This window comes from Nilaparvata lugens, chromosome 7, assembly GCF_014356525.2.
Source record: "Nilaparvata lugens isolate BPH chromosome 7, ASM1435652v1, whole genome shotgun sequence".
Classification (NCBI taxonomy): Eukaryota; Metazoa; Arthropoda; class Insecta; order Hemiptera; family Delphacidae; genus Nilaparvata; species Nilaparvata lugens.
Window position 1 is genome coordinate 50779111 of NC_052510.1, and position 15574 is coordinate 50794684.

Sequence of the window (15574 nt, forward strand, 5' to 3'; positions counted from 1 at the left end):
GGTCCATCATTTTTATTCTCTCGAGGATTCATTCTTTAGTTATCTACAATGTTCATTCATTCCGATAATATCCTTGCTAAAAATAATCGATATGAAGTTAATGCTCATTAAGGTTGTGCACCATTCATGAAATTTCAAGGATACATTATATTGATCAAGGTATTGTTTATCAGATGACATACTTGATTGCTCAGAATATCAATTTTACATAAAATTATTCCAGTTAGGTATAACTCGAATTGAGTTATTTTCAAATGTGATAGATTTCCCTAGAAATAATGTTCTGAGAAATCAAGTACTGATAAACAATACCTTGAAGAATGCATATTTAAAATGTCACGGATTTATCTGCTACCAAATCTGAAATTATTTCAACTATCTAATTTCAGATATTCCAACATTCTCTCAGAATTACCTGGGTCATCAAAGGATGACCTGAAGTTTTCTAGTTTTTCATAGTATAAGATTTGTAGTAAAATAAAAATTAATAGTTAGTTCTTGAGGCTAGTTTTAATGACAATCAAAATTGAAAAAATATTTCGAGTTATCTCGAAAAGTAGAATTTTTAAAAAGAAGCTCCTCCTTGTATTGGGATTGGGAATTTATTTAATTTTGGTAACTTGATAGATAATCGTATCCAAATTGAACAACTTCAACAAATTTTTACTGCCACCAGTTAAAAGATTTACTGGCATATATTTTTAAAAATCTCGAAAAAAATTTTTTTAAAGAAATTCCTCCTTGGGAATTTATTTTATTTTGATAACTAGATAGATGATCGTATCCAAATTGTACAACTTGAACTTCTGCCACCAGTAAAAAGTTTCCAAAAGCGTGGCGTGATTAGTACTGTGAATCATAACCATTATACAAGACACAGTATTTTAATCGATAATGTGAAGCAATATTATTATCATTCAGACCAACAGAACGATAACACTAGCGATAAGCAGCAGGACATTTTTATAATCAGAATACCGTAACTATGTCTAGTCTAGAAACTGGAATTTATAATTGAAACAATTCAGCGATTCTGTCTATTTTCAGAAAATCAGAACACTGATAAGACTAATATTGTTATTTACATTACATGACTCATCGGCCTCATTACTTCCACTGTGCAGGATGTCTGGATCTATTACTGTAATCACTAAGCTTATACATAACAGTAGAATTGGTCAATTAATTAAAACATTCTTCATGAATGAGTTGAGTTTTATTCATTTCATCGAATTTGATAAATTCATAATACAGACGTCGTTATTATTCATCTGCCATTATGTTTAGTATTGTGTGTGGAGCGTATTGTAAGTGAGGCATTTTTCAAGTTTGAATGATTCGAATGCAATTGAATGCTTTTCAACTATAGGCACTCATGTATGAAATCTTTCATTCGCTTATTGATGATCTGAAGTCCGTGATGAAGCTGATAAAACAAGTTGTACCAGTACAAAATAAAAGTAGTATAGAATCTAATTTGCATTCATTTTCTCATGCGAGGAATAAATACAATCATCAGCGAACAAACTAGAAAGTATGAAGGTCATCCTTTTTTAGGTAGCTGACTACCACGCGTAGTGCTAGCTGCGAAACATCTGTCAGACATGTGAAGACTTGACTCAAACTAAAATTAATTTCCTTTGATTATTTATAATCTTTTCTCTGCATGCATTTCATAAATGATCTGTTAACACTGATAAATTCCCATCAATCAAAATTATTGTCCTATGCTATAATAGGTAGACTACTGACACAGATTATTGCAATGAATAATCGTTTGTACTTGTAGGTGTATAATGATAATTTATTTTTCATTGTTCTTAGTTCGCACCTACAGTACAGTATACATATACATGAACTTTGAGTAATGTGGATTAGTGGCAAGATTCCTGATAATGATTGTAATTAAAATTAAATGGTTTTTGAAATACAGTATGATGAACAGCGCTCCAGAGGTAGTTGACATTAATTTACTTTTACATAAAATTTGCTAGTAAAGTAAATTCAATCTATATAGTAATAAATAATGTAAACCGTCATTGATCTAGAGTAGATGTTTATTTCTACTCTTTCATCAAAGTATCTGCAGTCATTACACTGAAAATAAGGGAAGGTTTCCGAGCTCGGGATTCAGCTAAATTCTAGACTTTAAACAGCTGGAGTCAGAAAACTGGCTTTCCGAAACGGGGCGTAGTTGCAGTCCACGTTTATATAATATTTTCGAAAAACTAGAAAATTGAACACAAAATAAAATGAAGAGAAATAAAGTTTCAGCTATTTTGAATTATTTAGAAATGTTTCATTTCGTCAAGGAAATACGTTTCCAATTATAGAAATGAGAAAATAATGATCATCATAGAAATTGCGACTACGCCCCGTTTTGGAAAGCCAATTTTCTGACTTCAGCTGTTTAAAGTCTAGAACTTAGCTAAATCCCGAACTCGGAAACCGTCCCCAAGTGTAATTGGGTTGTAAATACAGTAGTAAATACTTTGCTACATATTATGGCCTAATGATCTTATGGCCCTTCTTGCAGTTTTCTCAGCTGAAATAATAGATTTTCCGGTATGAAATTATTGCATAATGTGAAATGTTGGTGGTGACCCTCTATAATCAACAGTGCACTGTTCAAACAGCCCCTATATGTTATCAAATGCAGTTGCAAGTGATGTTTACTCTCTGCAATTTAGACCTCTTGATAAATTTATCCTTGAACAAATAAATGGCAAAGGGGACATACACTAGCACACAGAGAGAATGTCGTGGAATGTCAGTGAGAGAGAAAGAGGGTTGGCGTGTTAGTATGTAAAGAGAGAGTGAGTGAGAGATAGGGAATGATAGAATGAGTTGAGAAATGAGAATGATCCCTCTCCCTCACTCTGGTGACGACTTAATTCACCTTGACAATGAAACTAATCTGCAACACCAGCAGACCCCCCACCACATTTACAATGAATCAAGTAGGCCTAGTCAATATTCCAAAAAATTATCCAACTTACTTGCTCCTATGAACAGTACGAGATCAGAAGGAAGATTCAAAATTACAATTATTTGAATAATTTCATTTTTTTTTGTTATTGAATGTTTTTTGTCAAATCACTTTTTTGAATAATGTAATTGAAACAAAGTGTGAATTATCCTTTTTTTATTTATCAGCTTTACTCACTGTAGCAAAGATCAAAGATAATCATTTGTTATCTGTACAAATAGAGTTGTATTTTGGGCTACTTATATAACCTCAACGATTGAAGGTAACGAATGAATCTGTAGCAGTAGCTACACCGAGGCACGGAAAACTTTACAACAGTATTATGATGATGTATTTGTATGCAGGTATCACTTAAATCTCTTGAATATATCAAGATAATTTACGTAGATCGGACTACATTTATTCAAGGATAATTCACCTTCTAGCCTCAACAGGGAAAACTTGGAGGTAGATGATGTTTTAAGGAAGATTCTGGTGTTCATCTTGAACCAAAATACAACTTACAATATATCCAATATCCATATCTCTAAACTGGTTTTGTTCAAAACACTCAGCGCAGTTACTTCTTATTTTCACAATGGTAGAAACGGGATACATGATATCAGGGCGTCGTAGAGGGAAACATAACATTTTAATGGATTTTTCTTGTACTCCATGTTGAGTTTGTATCTGTATTACTCTTTCAGATGGTAATCGGAAACATGAGAAAATACTTGTGCTGCTATTTCTAACTAAGAATCACTTGAGAACTGCTTTGAAATTCATGAAAATAATCTTATTTTGATAATTGAAGAGCAGTACATTACTCACAATTTTTTCTTGATATTACTTCATCATTAAAATTCGCAGAAAACAAATAGATAACAGGCGATTGCATTACATACCATTATCATTCTGTATTCTATCATTACTGCTATTACGATACGAGTAGCAGAGATAAGTATGACTTGAAAATAATAATTACAAGATCTAATAATGTCCCATCTATTATGCCCGGCGTAATTGTGAACATGAAAATAAATTGTATTATCCATGTTGTCAGTCGTTGTAATGTAGTATTTGATGGATTATGGTTTTGTCTTTTGTCACATCACAGAGTTACATAAACAGTAACGTGATTAGGCTCTTATAAAAGCTGCAGGAAATCTACAGGAATGCTGCAGGAGAGCTACAGGAGAGCTACAGGAAAGCTGCAAGAAAAGCATGAAACCACAGCTCGTACAACACACGATGGGAAGAGAGCAAGGCAGGTAGACAATTTCTTTGCATGGGAAACAATGAATATAAACTTTTAGTACGGGAATCATGCAAATACCACAGATTTATCAATTGCACATAATGCCTCATTAAAAATATTTGATCGCTGATACCGTTGCTTGTCAAATATCTATAATATATCTATATATAAGACAGTCTAAATAGTGTGTTTGTCTTTTCGGTCTCAAAATTTTATAGTTTTTCAAAGTTTGGAATTTTCTATTAATTGTGATTGATTTAATTTAATTTAGAAGTATTTTTTAATTTAAAAATGATTTTTGTGTGTTTTGAATTGTAAATTGAGTGTGTAATTGAAGAATGTTAGGTGACACCCATAACCTAGCTACATTTGGACTGTTGTATAAATTAGAATTGGAACCGTTTTGGGCTTATAAGCCTGTGGTACTTTTCTGTAAGTGTGTAATTCTGAATGAGTAAATAAATAAATAAATAATAAGAACAACCAATATTTATACTAACTTGGAATTTGTAGTTTAGCAATCAACAAAGCAACACAAAATTCTACAATATATATCAGCTCAGAAGAGCTTCTTCGACGGTGGAATTGATTGAGTACTTTATTTATGTAGATTACAATATATACTGGCTTATACACTTATATACAATAGCTTACAATACAGCAAAATTATAGATGAATTTTCAAAATATAAATTAAGAAAATAATTATTGAGCTGTATATGATATGAAAAAATCAATTTGTAATAACTATAGATAAAATAGATAATATTGTTATGCATGTACATAAATTGGCAGAGCTTTGGACATATCAATGTCCATTCTTCGGAAAGAATATTCAAAGTATCCTTCCCACTAACTCTCTACCAAAATGGAAGTGAGAAGTATTGATGCAGTGAGGCAAATCGTTTGAGTAATTCTGATAATTTTCTTTATTTTGATTATTGAATATATAAAGTATCATTGTGTAGAAGGAAAAATCAAAATACACATTGTCATTTTTCACTCTTCTCTCTTTAACTTGTTACATAAGACTCATGTATGCATACTTGGTTTGCAGCTCGTTTAGTGGAAGCAAAAAGAGGTCGACTTTATCTTTCCTTGGAGTTCTCTAATAAAACTAATGACTAGTATATTGGTATAAGGCCTACAGTTAAAGTAGTTTAAAACTACTCAATTAGTGCTCCACTAATTGGTTTTCTACTTATTGGAGTTTTACCCTATATATCGTTTGTAGAGTTCCACTCAAACACTTACTAATAATGCCAACATTAGAAAAAGATAACAAGTTTCTTGTCTTTGGTAATAAACTATTTATATCAGAGACAAACTTTGACAATTACTACTTAAATCTTATACAATTGGAGAAGTGATTGAACCATCAGATGGTGTGATATCTAATCACTCAGTGATAAGTTAGGTACAGTAACTTGTTCTCGGTAGACTTGTTCAAAAAATGGCCTGGTCTACCAATGGTTTCAAACTAGCTTCACGGTGAATTTTAAGTTTCAACTTGAAAGTCCTTTCATCTCTCATTATCAAACAAGTAGCCTATCATTGTTATCTACCTACATCTGCATACTGTAAATCTTTGAAAATATGATACCCAGTACAATCATAACCTTCATCTCTTCTCTCCATTCATGAAATCATTATGAATTAAACGTCTGTGTTATCATTCTTTCCCTCATCATCACTCAGACTTTAAATACTTATAGGAAGTGGCCTTTTTTTAAATAAATAAATAGATTGATAGGATTTCTAATCATTATGATCCCGCCCATTATACTTGAACTAGTCTGGGACTTTGACTTATTGGAGTATCATCCTTAGCTACTCATAGATAGATAGATAAATAAATGACTTTTATTTCCACTTTACAACATTACAAAAAGTGATGTGGGCGAAGTTGAGACAATGAGAGCCCCTTCTTACACTTAACCCACAAAGCCAAATCATAGTCAGATGAGTACTTTAAAATGTCAGCATTTTTATTGAATGAAGGATTCAAGTTTTGTTTCTAAGGACAGCAGATTTAGAGGAATCATACAAAATTCTAGGAATATTCTACATACTTCTTATTCAATGAGTGGACAGGAATTGAAGTTGAAAACTATCAACCGTGCATTTGGCTGTAAAAAGGCTTTCACATCGGACATCTCTACCCAAATTCTAACGGATAATATGTCGTATCTTTGCCCGTGGGGTCCCATCTGACCGAATCCCAAAAGGTCGAAGAGTATACTTTCCCATATGGTCGAATCCTATCTAGCCGATGAGATTCGATCAATTGCGACGAACTACAACATTTTTCTATCAAATGGGATTCGACTGTTTGAGAATCGGTCAGATGGGAAAATCAAATCTTTGACCTTTTGTGCGACAGTTGAGATTTTCGGCGAAATGGGATTACTATTAAAACTTTTCGATCATTTGGGATTCGACCATTTGGGAAAGTAAAAGTTTCAATTCTATCATTTGGGATTCTTCAATTTTCGATCTTTTGCGACAAAATAATAATTTTGACCAAATGGGAATCGGTCATTTGGCATGCCACCTCTTTGCCAGCCATTGGACAAGGGAGGCAATACTACAGTGAGATTCACTGAAACGGTCAGCGCTGAAACATTGATGTTTTGTATGAGGAGTAGGCCTACTGATCGTTTGATGTTAATATCTCTGATGACGATACTACAGTGAGGTTCTCTTGAAACGGCTAGGATTGGTTGTATGGGAAGCACTGATGCTATGCATTAGAAGCGCTGCGCTGACGGTGAGGAGTGTAGCTGGTTGTGGCACAGCGAAGGCAGGGCATCTCGTTGACCGCGAGGCATGCAGTAGTCCGCTAACCTGTTGAAGCCTGCAGCAAGATGAACCGAGCAGAAGGGTTGGTCTGTCCGTGCACCAGAACAAGAAGAAGCCACCAGCCACATCCGGTCGCAGATTCGCGGCTACGGGGACCGCCACCCAGCTACAGGCTGACCTTGGTCTCAGGGACCCCCTTTCCACAAAAACTCTCTCCACTCACTTCCTTTCTCTCCATTCTCTCTCTTTCCAGCATCTGCACCACCGCGACTAGCTGCATATCTGCACGTGTTACGTCACACGCCCCTCTCATACCCTCCCCCAACCAAGCACTAGCAACTTGTCGAACCCCCTCTTCCCCCCAAACCACCGGTCGCAGTGTTGCAAACTTGCAAAGCATTTCAGCTTCCAACCAGTCGACGTTGATTGTAAAATTGGCTTCAAAACTATTGTTGGGCGATTGGACTTTCAAATAAGCTATAATCAACACCTATTATTATTTTGATGCCGAGAATTCAATTGGATAGTATTTTGTATACACAGTATTATATTAGGCTACTGTTCAAATACATAATTTACTTATACTATGAATATTATAAAATTTCTACTTCATTTGGCTATACAAATAATATACAGAGTGAGTCATATGCAACCCCTCATTTCTTTAAAAACTGAAACTTCAATCAGCCGCCATTTTGGATACAGATAATAAAGAAAAATTTTATTAGTGCCATTTTTCTTGTTTTGAAAAGGCATTTGAAATGATGATTCACACAATGGGTGTTTACATTATAAGCAATAATAATATAAGCAATTCAAGTAGCCCCATTGGAATACTTTATTAGAAAATATATTCAAATATCCAACTTATGTAAGAGTTATTATCTTGTTTGTTGGACAATTGAAAATGAGATCAGCATGGTTAGCGATCTGAAGAAAGACGGTATCAAAATAGAATACTCTTCAACTTTTCAAGTAAAACACTGTTGGAATTCGTTTTCCATGTCTACATAAATTGTTGGTAGGTTTCTAACACAAATTGGATTTCTGTAAATAAATAAGGACTATTCATTCTCGAAATCTGTGTTTTAAAATTGAAAAACTAACTGCAACAATACTAGAATTACTCTGGTTAGCGACCTGCACAAGTTGATGGTACAGTGCTTCTGTTATCATTGTCCAATGGTCACTAACATTCTATGTTACATTCTATACTCACTGTGGTCACATTCACAATATTTATAGCTTCTGAACTTTGTCGAATTGTTCGACACTTGAAAGCATGTACCACATTTACCGTTACAACGCCTTTTAGTAGCTGTTAAGTGTGTTGACAGTTGGAAAAAGCCAATAAAATTGTCACTTCATGTCCATGTGCATTACCGTCTGCCGAGTTAAAACAATCAACTTGTTACACCTTCGTTCTAATTGTTTAATGCCAGGCAACGGTGTTGGAACTTATTTTCCAATTACTCAGTTGTTGAAACAATCTGACTTATCCAAAGAGTAATTTGTTAAACACTGTTTCGCAACATTAAACACCAATTTGCTACTTAACAAGTAGGTTTCTGTTATGAACTGTTTTGGCGATAAATGTCGAATCATGAAGCTAAAGCAAAAGTTTTTGAGTGTAGTAGCCTATCTTGTACATAAAGTCAAACCAAATGATTGTTTCCTGATTCACACTCATTTATCAAACTGTAACCATTACAGAAGATCTTCTGTTATTCTATTATTGTTTGTGACTATTTCAAACTTGATCAGACTATCTTGAGGAACAATTATAATTTTTTCCCTTGCAAATAAGATAACATCCAATAGAATGTGGCTCGAATACTGAGCAGAATCAGTGTATTTACACTGACACAATTTACACTTTCACAATAAATTCTACGTTGTGAGCCTTTTGGCCTTTAACATTATTTATCAATCAGCCTTGTCAAATTGATATAATGCAGAGTTTTTCATTATGCATGATGAATATTTCCTATCTCTTTCAAATTAAGCCTTTTTCAAGTTTTTTTTCCAAAATTATCTTTTTTGCCTTGTTTTATAACAAAACAATTTTTATTGAAAAAAGCTTGAAAATGGCTTGAAAGCCGAAACTAGTTGTATTAATATAAAATGTTTTTAAAAAAGGGTACGATGAAATTATTTCTTTATTAACAATTAAAGTAGCACTATTGGAATACTTCATTATAAAATATATTCAAATATCCAACTTATATATATTGTTTGTTGGACAATTTAAATGAGATCATGGTTAGCGTCCAAAGGATGGATAGCTATAAAGCTCCTAGCTCACTCGTAAATTAATACAATTTTTTCATAATATCAAGAGCCTCATTTTTATCTAATGTTATTCAATGATCCTTTAAATGAAGTGCATTTGAGAAACAATGGTGTGAGTTATTAGTGAACCATCAATAGGTGGATTCCTATAGTCCGTACAAAATTACTTCTGACTTGGGGGAATATGCGGTGCAGAGAAATGGAGGTGGATCAGCCAATTACAGTGGTTAATAGACCCATAGGTAAAAGTGCAGTTGCCAATTGTCAGTCGTCTGACTGCTTTCAGATAGGAAACTTCGCATATGTAGCATGAGCACATGAACAGTCACTAGAAAATGGAGAACGCTAACCGCTTCAAAATGGCAACATCGCGCCTCTGTATCCCTCCCGCTGTGTGCCTTCTCTGCTGCGCATGTCCATCCCAAGTAAGAAGTAATTTTGTACAGAGTATAGGCGCAACGTGAAGTGATTTGCAGTTCATGACTGTTTGTTCTCAAACCTAACCCCAAACAGACAATTCTTCATTTCAAAAGTAATCTTCCTTCAGCAGACTGTGGTTTGCGTATGCGATATTATTGTACCCGCGAGGAACCATTCCCCTTATTGCTGTGTCATAAACGTTCAATTTGGCAATGATAATGTTCAATAGTGAATAGATCAATAATACAAAACAAATTTGATAGAAACGCGATTTTTACACTCATGAATCAACGATTAGGCAAAGAAAAGTGGTCATCGAATACAAAATTGTTGCTGGCAAATCTTGTTTGCATGATTATTTATTTATTTACTTTTCTCTATCATGTCCAATTATCAGTGAAATACAATATAATAATATTCTACATTATATTAATATAAACACCTAGAACAATTATTATTAAACGAAAATCCAAATTAAATGCTGTAATTCACCCCGAAGACATCTGCTACTGCAAATATTGACAACAGGGTAAACAGCTAGATGGAAATTCGATTTAATTTGGATTTTCGTTTAATAATAATTTTTAATTCATTAGCATTTGAATAATTGCAATATCTCAGTAATTTCCATCTGTAAACACCTAGAACTTGAATTTCTATATAACACTGTTTAGGCTTAGTTATACGAAAACTGAGTCTGAAATAATAACACATCACTGAAAACGTTCTAAGCCAAGGATTGCTAACCAGGTACTATATTGTTCTGAACTTCCTTTTATTGTTTGCAAGCTAACCAAAGCTCACTTGGGTGAATACATTTTCAAACGGGGCCCTACACTTTATTGTTCTATAAAAATATTCCCCGGTTTTTAGCACGTGCAAATCACGATCAAGTCTCCCTGCCCATTTCTCGCTTCATGAATTTCTTTGTTCGATCGTTGATGGCTGCTCGGCGGTAAGCTTGGATCGGCTTGACGTTGACGTGGATAATTTAGTGGAAGGAGTCAACCAGAGCGGCCATGGTCAGACTAATGAGATGGAGGACATACAAGACAGGAGAGCCAGTTGCAACCTGATACAGGTCACCCCGCTTCATGAAGCAGACAGACAGCCAGCTTCTGTCAGACAGAGAGAGGAACAAGACGTGGTCATGGGACACCGCGGGTCCGTCCCAGTGCAGGGTCCCCGCCCGGTGTCATATGACACCCGACACAGCAAAACCCACATCTAGACGCTACATCACCACTTTTTCCATTTTTTTTTCATAATTTTATTATTATTTTATTTAGTCTGCTTACGCTTCGCTGGCGAGAGCAGCGCCCAAGTTACCGCCGCTCTTCCAAACTCCGTCAAAGGTGGTACACTTTGTCAAAGTCTATTGAGAAGTCACATTGAATAACTTGTGGCCAATCATAGTATGCCTAGAGCCTACTATAATATTAGTAGCCTGGAGTTACAAGAGTAGGAATTCGTCGTTCAATAATGCTTGTTTAGAATTCTGTATTCATTTATCTACTCTACTTTCTACAATTAATGAAATCAATTGAGAGCTTCACAAATTTTCTAACAATCTTGCTTGTTTGATAAAAAATCACATTGACATGTGACAGGAGTAGCAAAAGCTAATAATTATATTCTAAGAGCAAAGATACGTCACTAACCGACAGAAGATAAGACACTCTGAAAACATACTTATGATATAATATAAAGAGAGCAGTGCAATTGCACAATATTAGTGATATTGAAGCAGTGTAAGAGTAAATGAATGTAGCAGTGTAATTCTACACCCTATACTCTCTGGTTAGACCTCCTTCTTGAAAAATAATCCGCCCTTGATCCTTTGTATTATGGTTTTATTATTATCATTTTCTACAAAATTTCACATTTCACGTTCTTTGGAAATTATGAATGATTTTCTCCATAAGTCAAATTAATAAACAATCATTTCAATTTTCCCATTTGAATGATTTGTTTTCTCATTGATGATTGAGTAAATGAAGGTGAATTTTTAAGTGTAGCTATATAAATAATGTGAGCTATCATTTTCAATTTTGTTTTACGTTTGTGAGGAAACTTTTGAACAGCTATGAACTCATTACACCCCTGTAATATAGCAATCTCCCATCCAACAATTCAACCAAATGTCTTTTCAGTTTTTACCTCTTTCTAATCTTTATGAGATGTGTCGAAGCTTTTTTCTCTCCCTGCATCACAGAACATATTCATTTCCAATCCTAGCTCTCTTCAGGCCCTCTGTGCTCTCTCCAGAAAAATACCAATATGAATACGCGTTGAGAAGCATGCCCATGAATAAGCAAACCTACTAAGTGGCGGTCTCACGCCTCATGCATGATAAGAATAGAAAAATATTTGAACAAGAAAGCTTTGAGCTCCAGTTGAACATTCCTTCGAGAGCGATGTGTTTTTAAAGATGGAGTTTTTTCGGAGAACATGAATTATATTTTCTTAGTCTACTAGAACACCATCTTGTTCAGTTACCAAATTTGAGCAGAGAGAAGTTAGTACTTCTAAGGGAAGATCTTCCCTTATCTCTGGTATGAATCCTAACCTACTACCACAGAGATGGGATAGGTTCTCTGCAGTAGATGAACATATTAATATTATTCTATGCTACTAAACTTAATTATATCAATATCATACAATGTACGGCTATATTCACTAGGCTTCATGATATTCCCTCATAAGTTATAAACTAGAATGTTTACCTCGGTTGTTGACCGTTCTTCGAATTACTGTCAAAAACTCATTTTTCCAGCTCTTTTCGTTCTCAGCTTCTATTTTGAATTCTCAGCTAATTCGATCTATTAAATGAAGATAATCATTATCTTTATTGAAATTTGAACTTAATAAACTCTTGAAAAAATTAAAATCACTCACAATCTAGAATTCCAGACACTTATTACAATTGAACATAGTTCACTAAGATAAAATACATATTATTCATGCTGAAAAAAATTTGACTCGACTAGATTTATTACGCAAGATGTACATTCTGTATTTCCTTATTTGCGTCAGAACTACTTTTAACAATGAAATTTGAATCGCCAACAGCGGTGTGCTCTGACTTACGTAACACAGTAGAGTTGATTTTAAAATTTATGAAGTTGGATCGAGGAAAATTTCACAATTTATACGCAGCTCGAAACTTCTGGGCATGATGTGAGGAACGTGAGATTTTTATCACTTGCCGACGCCATTGTTCCAGATGGGAACTTGGAATTTGCATTCCATCCTATTCGCATACAACCAGTTGGTAGTCATTTCATACGTGCAAATCACCGGCATATTGGCACTCGAGAATCAAAAATACTGAACAAAATATAAAAATTCCATTGTGTGAGAAGTGTGCTTCTATGAAAATACGAATAATACCTTATGATAGAAGGAGTTATAAAGTGGGAGATGTTGACTTGAAACTACAATAATAAGTATCTCATTGTGATGGTATTGAATTGCTGCCTTTATTCAATTCTAGGAGGGCAAATTCTAGGGCGCAGTTTTTACACTTAACCCCCCAATACAATACTGATTCAAAAGCTAAAACATTGGGCCATATGAATAAAGTTGAGCATTTGCTTATACTTCTAAAATATGGAGCATTTGCTTCATTTTCTATGAATAAACGTGAGCAAAACATTTTGCTCATGCTCATCAAAAAAATAGTTTGAGCTTTTGCTCAAAATTGTATGAATAAACTAGAGCATTTGCTCAACTTTTGAAGCAAATGCTTCAAAAAAGGTGAGTCTAGTCTAGAGCAGCTTATCATCTTTTGCTCATTGTAAAACTATACCAGAAACTATACCAGATACGATCACAACCAATAGTTGAGAACTATAAAACTCTTATTAGATTCAACCATGATATAATATCACCATTATCTCTACAAAAGAATAAATACAAAAGATAGCTACCTGTTATAAAGATAGCCATCACAAAATTGGGGATAGGCATTTAAGAAGATGAGAGTGTGGACGATTATAAGAAGGCTATTGATATTATAAGAATATGCTGCAGATTATTATAGAGATGACATTTTTTCACGCTATTATTTCAAAATTCTAAACTCAACTAACCTACCAAAAACTCTATTCATAAATAGAAAACAGAGCAGACGACGCAAACACAAGCGGTGCACCCTACTTGCATATTTAGCGCTTCCGTGAGCTATAAAAACAAACCAAGGCTACAAAAGCGAATCAGCTGATGAAAAATCTCTAAAATACGTGAGCATTTGCTCCAGAGTTCAGGAGCATAAGGTAAGAGTATAAGGTAAAGCTTATAAATATAAAAATGAGCAAATGCTTTTGCTTCTACCTTTTGCTCATGAGCAAAACCTTATGCTCCATGCTCTTGCTCATGAGCATTTGCTCTGGTTTTATTCATATGGACCAATATATCACAAACTTCATCAACGAAGTTGAATTAATGAAGTATAAACACATATTTATATACACATACACACATGTTCCGAGTTAGGCAGCGTTCCTGACAAGCACACCACCTCTGATCCACCGCAAGACAGCTGCGCCGAACCGACGATGTCCCTCAATTAGTCTCAGATCAGTAGGCAGAGAATTCCATGAGCCAATAGTGGTCACAAGGAAAGATTTAATAAACATAACAGTCCAGTGAGCTGGGACAGCCAGTAGATGGGATCCGTGCCGTGTTCCACCACGACCAAAATCACTCATTATAGCGATACTCAACTGCGATATATATTCTGGGGTTTAGTTTTTCAAGATTTTATGCATTTTATCTACAATGAAAATGCATCAGAATATCTTGAAACAGGTTACAACTTTATTAGCACTGTATTTGAATAATTCGAAAGGAGAGAGATTTTATACTTGTTTACAAGAATGTTTATGAGGAATTCCCTTCAACACAATTTTGTCATGATGGGAAGGGTGGGAACAGCCCCCGCACCGTTCCAAACATTCCCAGAATTGAGGATATTGGGGTCATGGATTGTGCTATTAAATAGATTTTCCTCTTGTAATTGCGTCACATTTTCTCTTTCTCCAGTACCTCTCCCATCAACATTCTCCTATATACTCTATCTATGTTAAGAACGGAATGAAATCCTTCCTTATGTGAATGTGATAATCTAGATTCTTTGTTGATGTTGGAAATATTTCATCAAAGAATCGTTATTTACCTCTAAATAGTATAAAAATATGGTTGTCATATAAGTGGAAATAAATAGTCAAAATTCACACCCACTTCATTTCCATTCTCTATGAAAAGTTACAAATCATGATACAAATAACCAATATAAACCTTAACCCATCCAGATACTCAACTTAGCTAACTCTTGTATAGATATAGAATACGAAATCTATAGGGACTAATCTTCATAAGGAAAATCTCATTATCAAGCTTTTTTTACAAAAGAAAAAGAGCTTTGCAACTTTGTTCTCGGGCACCGCAACTGAAAACAAGTTTAGTTTTGAAGTGCTGTGTCGAGACAGTCATTTAAGAAACATTTAACTCGTTTGCCCGTTCTTTCTCTGTACTGTACTAGTCAAAGATCTCTTCCGACCATTGTACTGCATGGCATATTATACCCCCAGTAAACCTGAGCGGTAAGCGCTGTGCCAGACCGTGCAAAACGAAGCATACCAAAACGATTGACTCTCGGACGCGCTGGCTCAGTTTTTGCGAGAGTTTTCATCGCTGTTGGCGGGGTTTTACGAGCAAAACCCACCTACTAAGATGTGCCGACTCTTCCAGGGCAGGTTCACGTAAGTCGGCAGGTTGGAGTTCTCCCTGATTTACAACTCCCAGACTGTTGGAGAACGAAACTGAACGCCA

General features: G+C 34.8%; 1 protein-coding gene across 1 annotated transcript in view; it reads left to right on the forward strand.

Annotated features, from left to right (window-relative positions):
• The first annotated feature begins 3149 nt into the window (after window positions 1–3149).
• Window positions 3150–15574, forward strand: part of LOC120352453 — a 65014-nt gene continuing 52589 nt past the window's right edge. The window contains exon 1 of the mRNA XM_039433037.1: window positions 3150–4239. The gene's annotated coding sequence lies outside the window, so the exon portion shown is untranslated. The remainder of the gene's footprint in view (window positions 4240–15574) is intronic.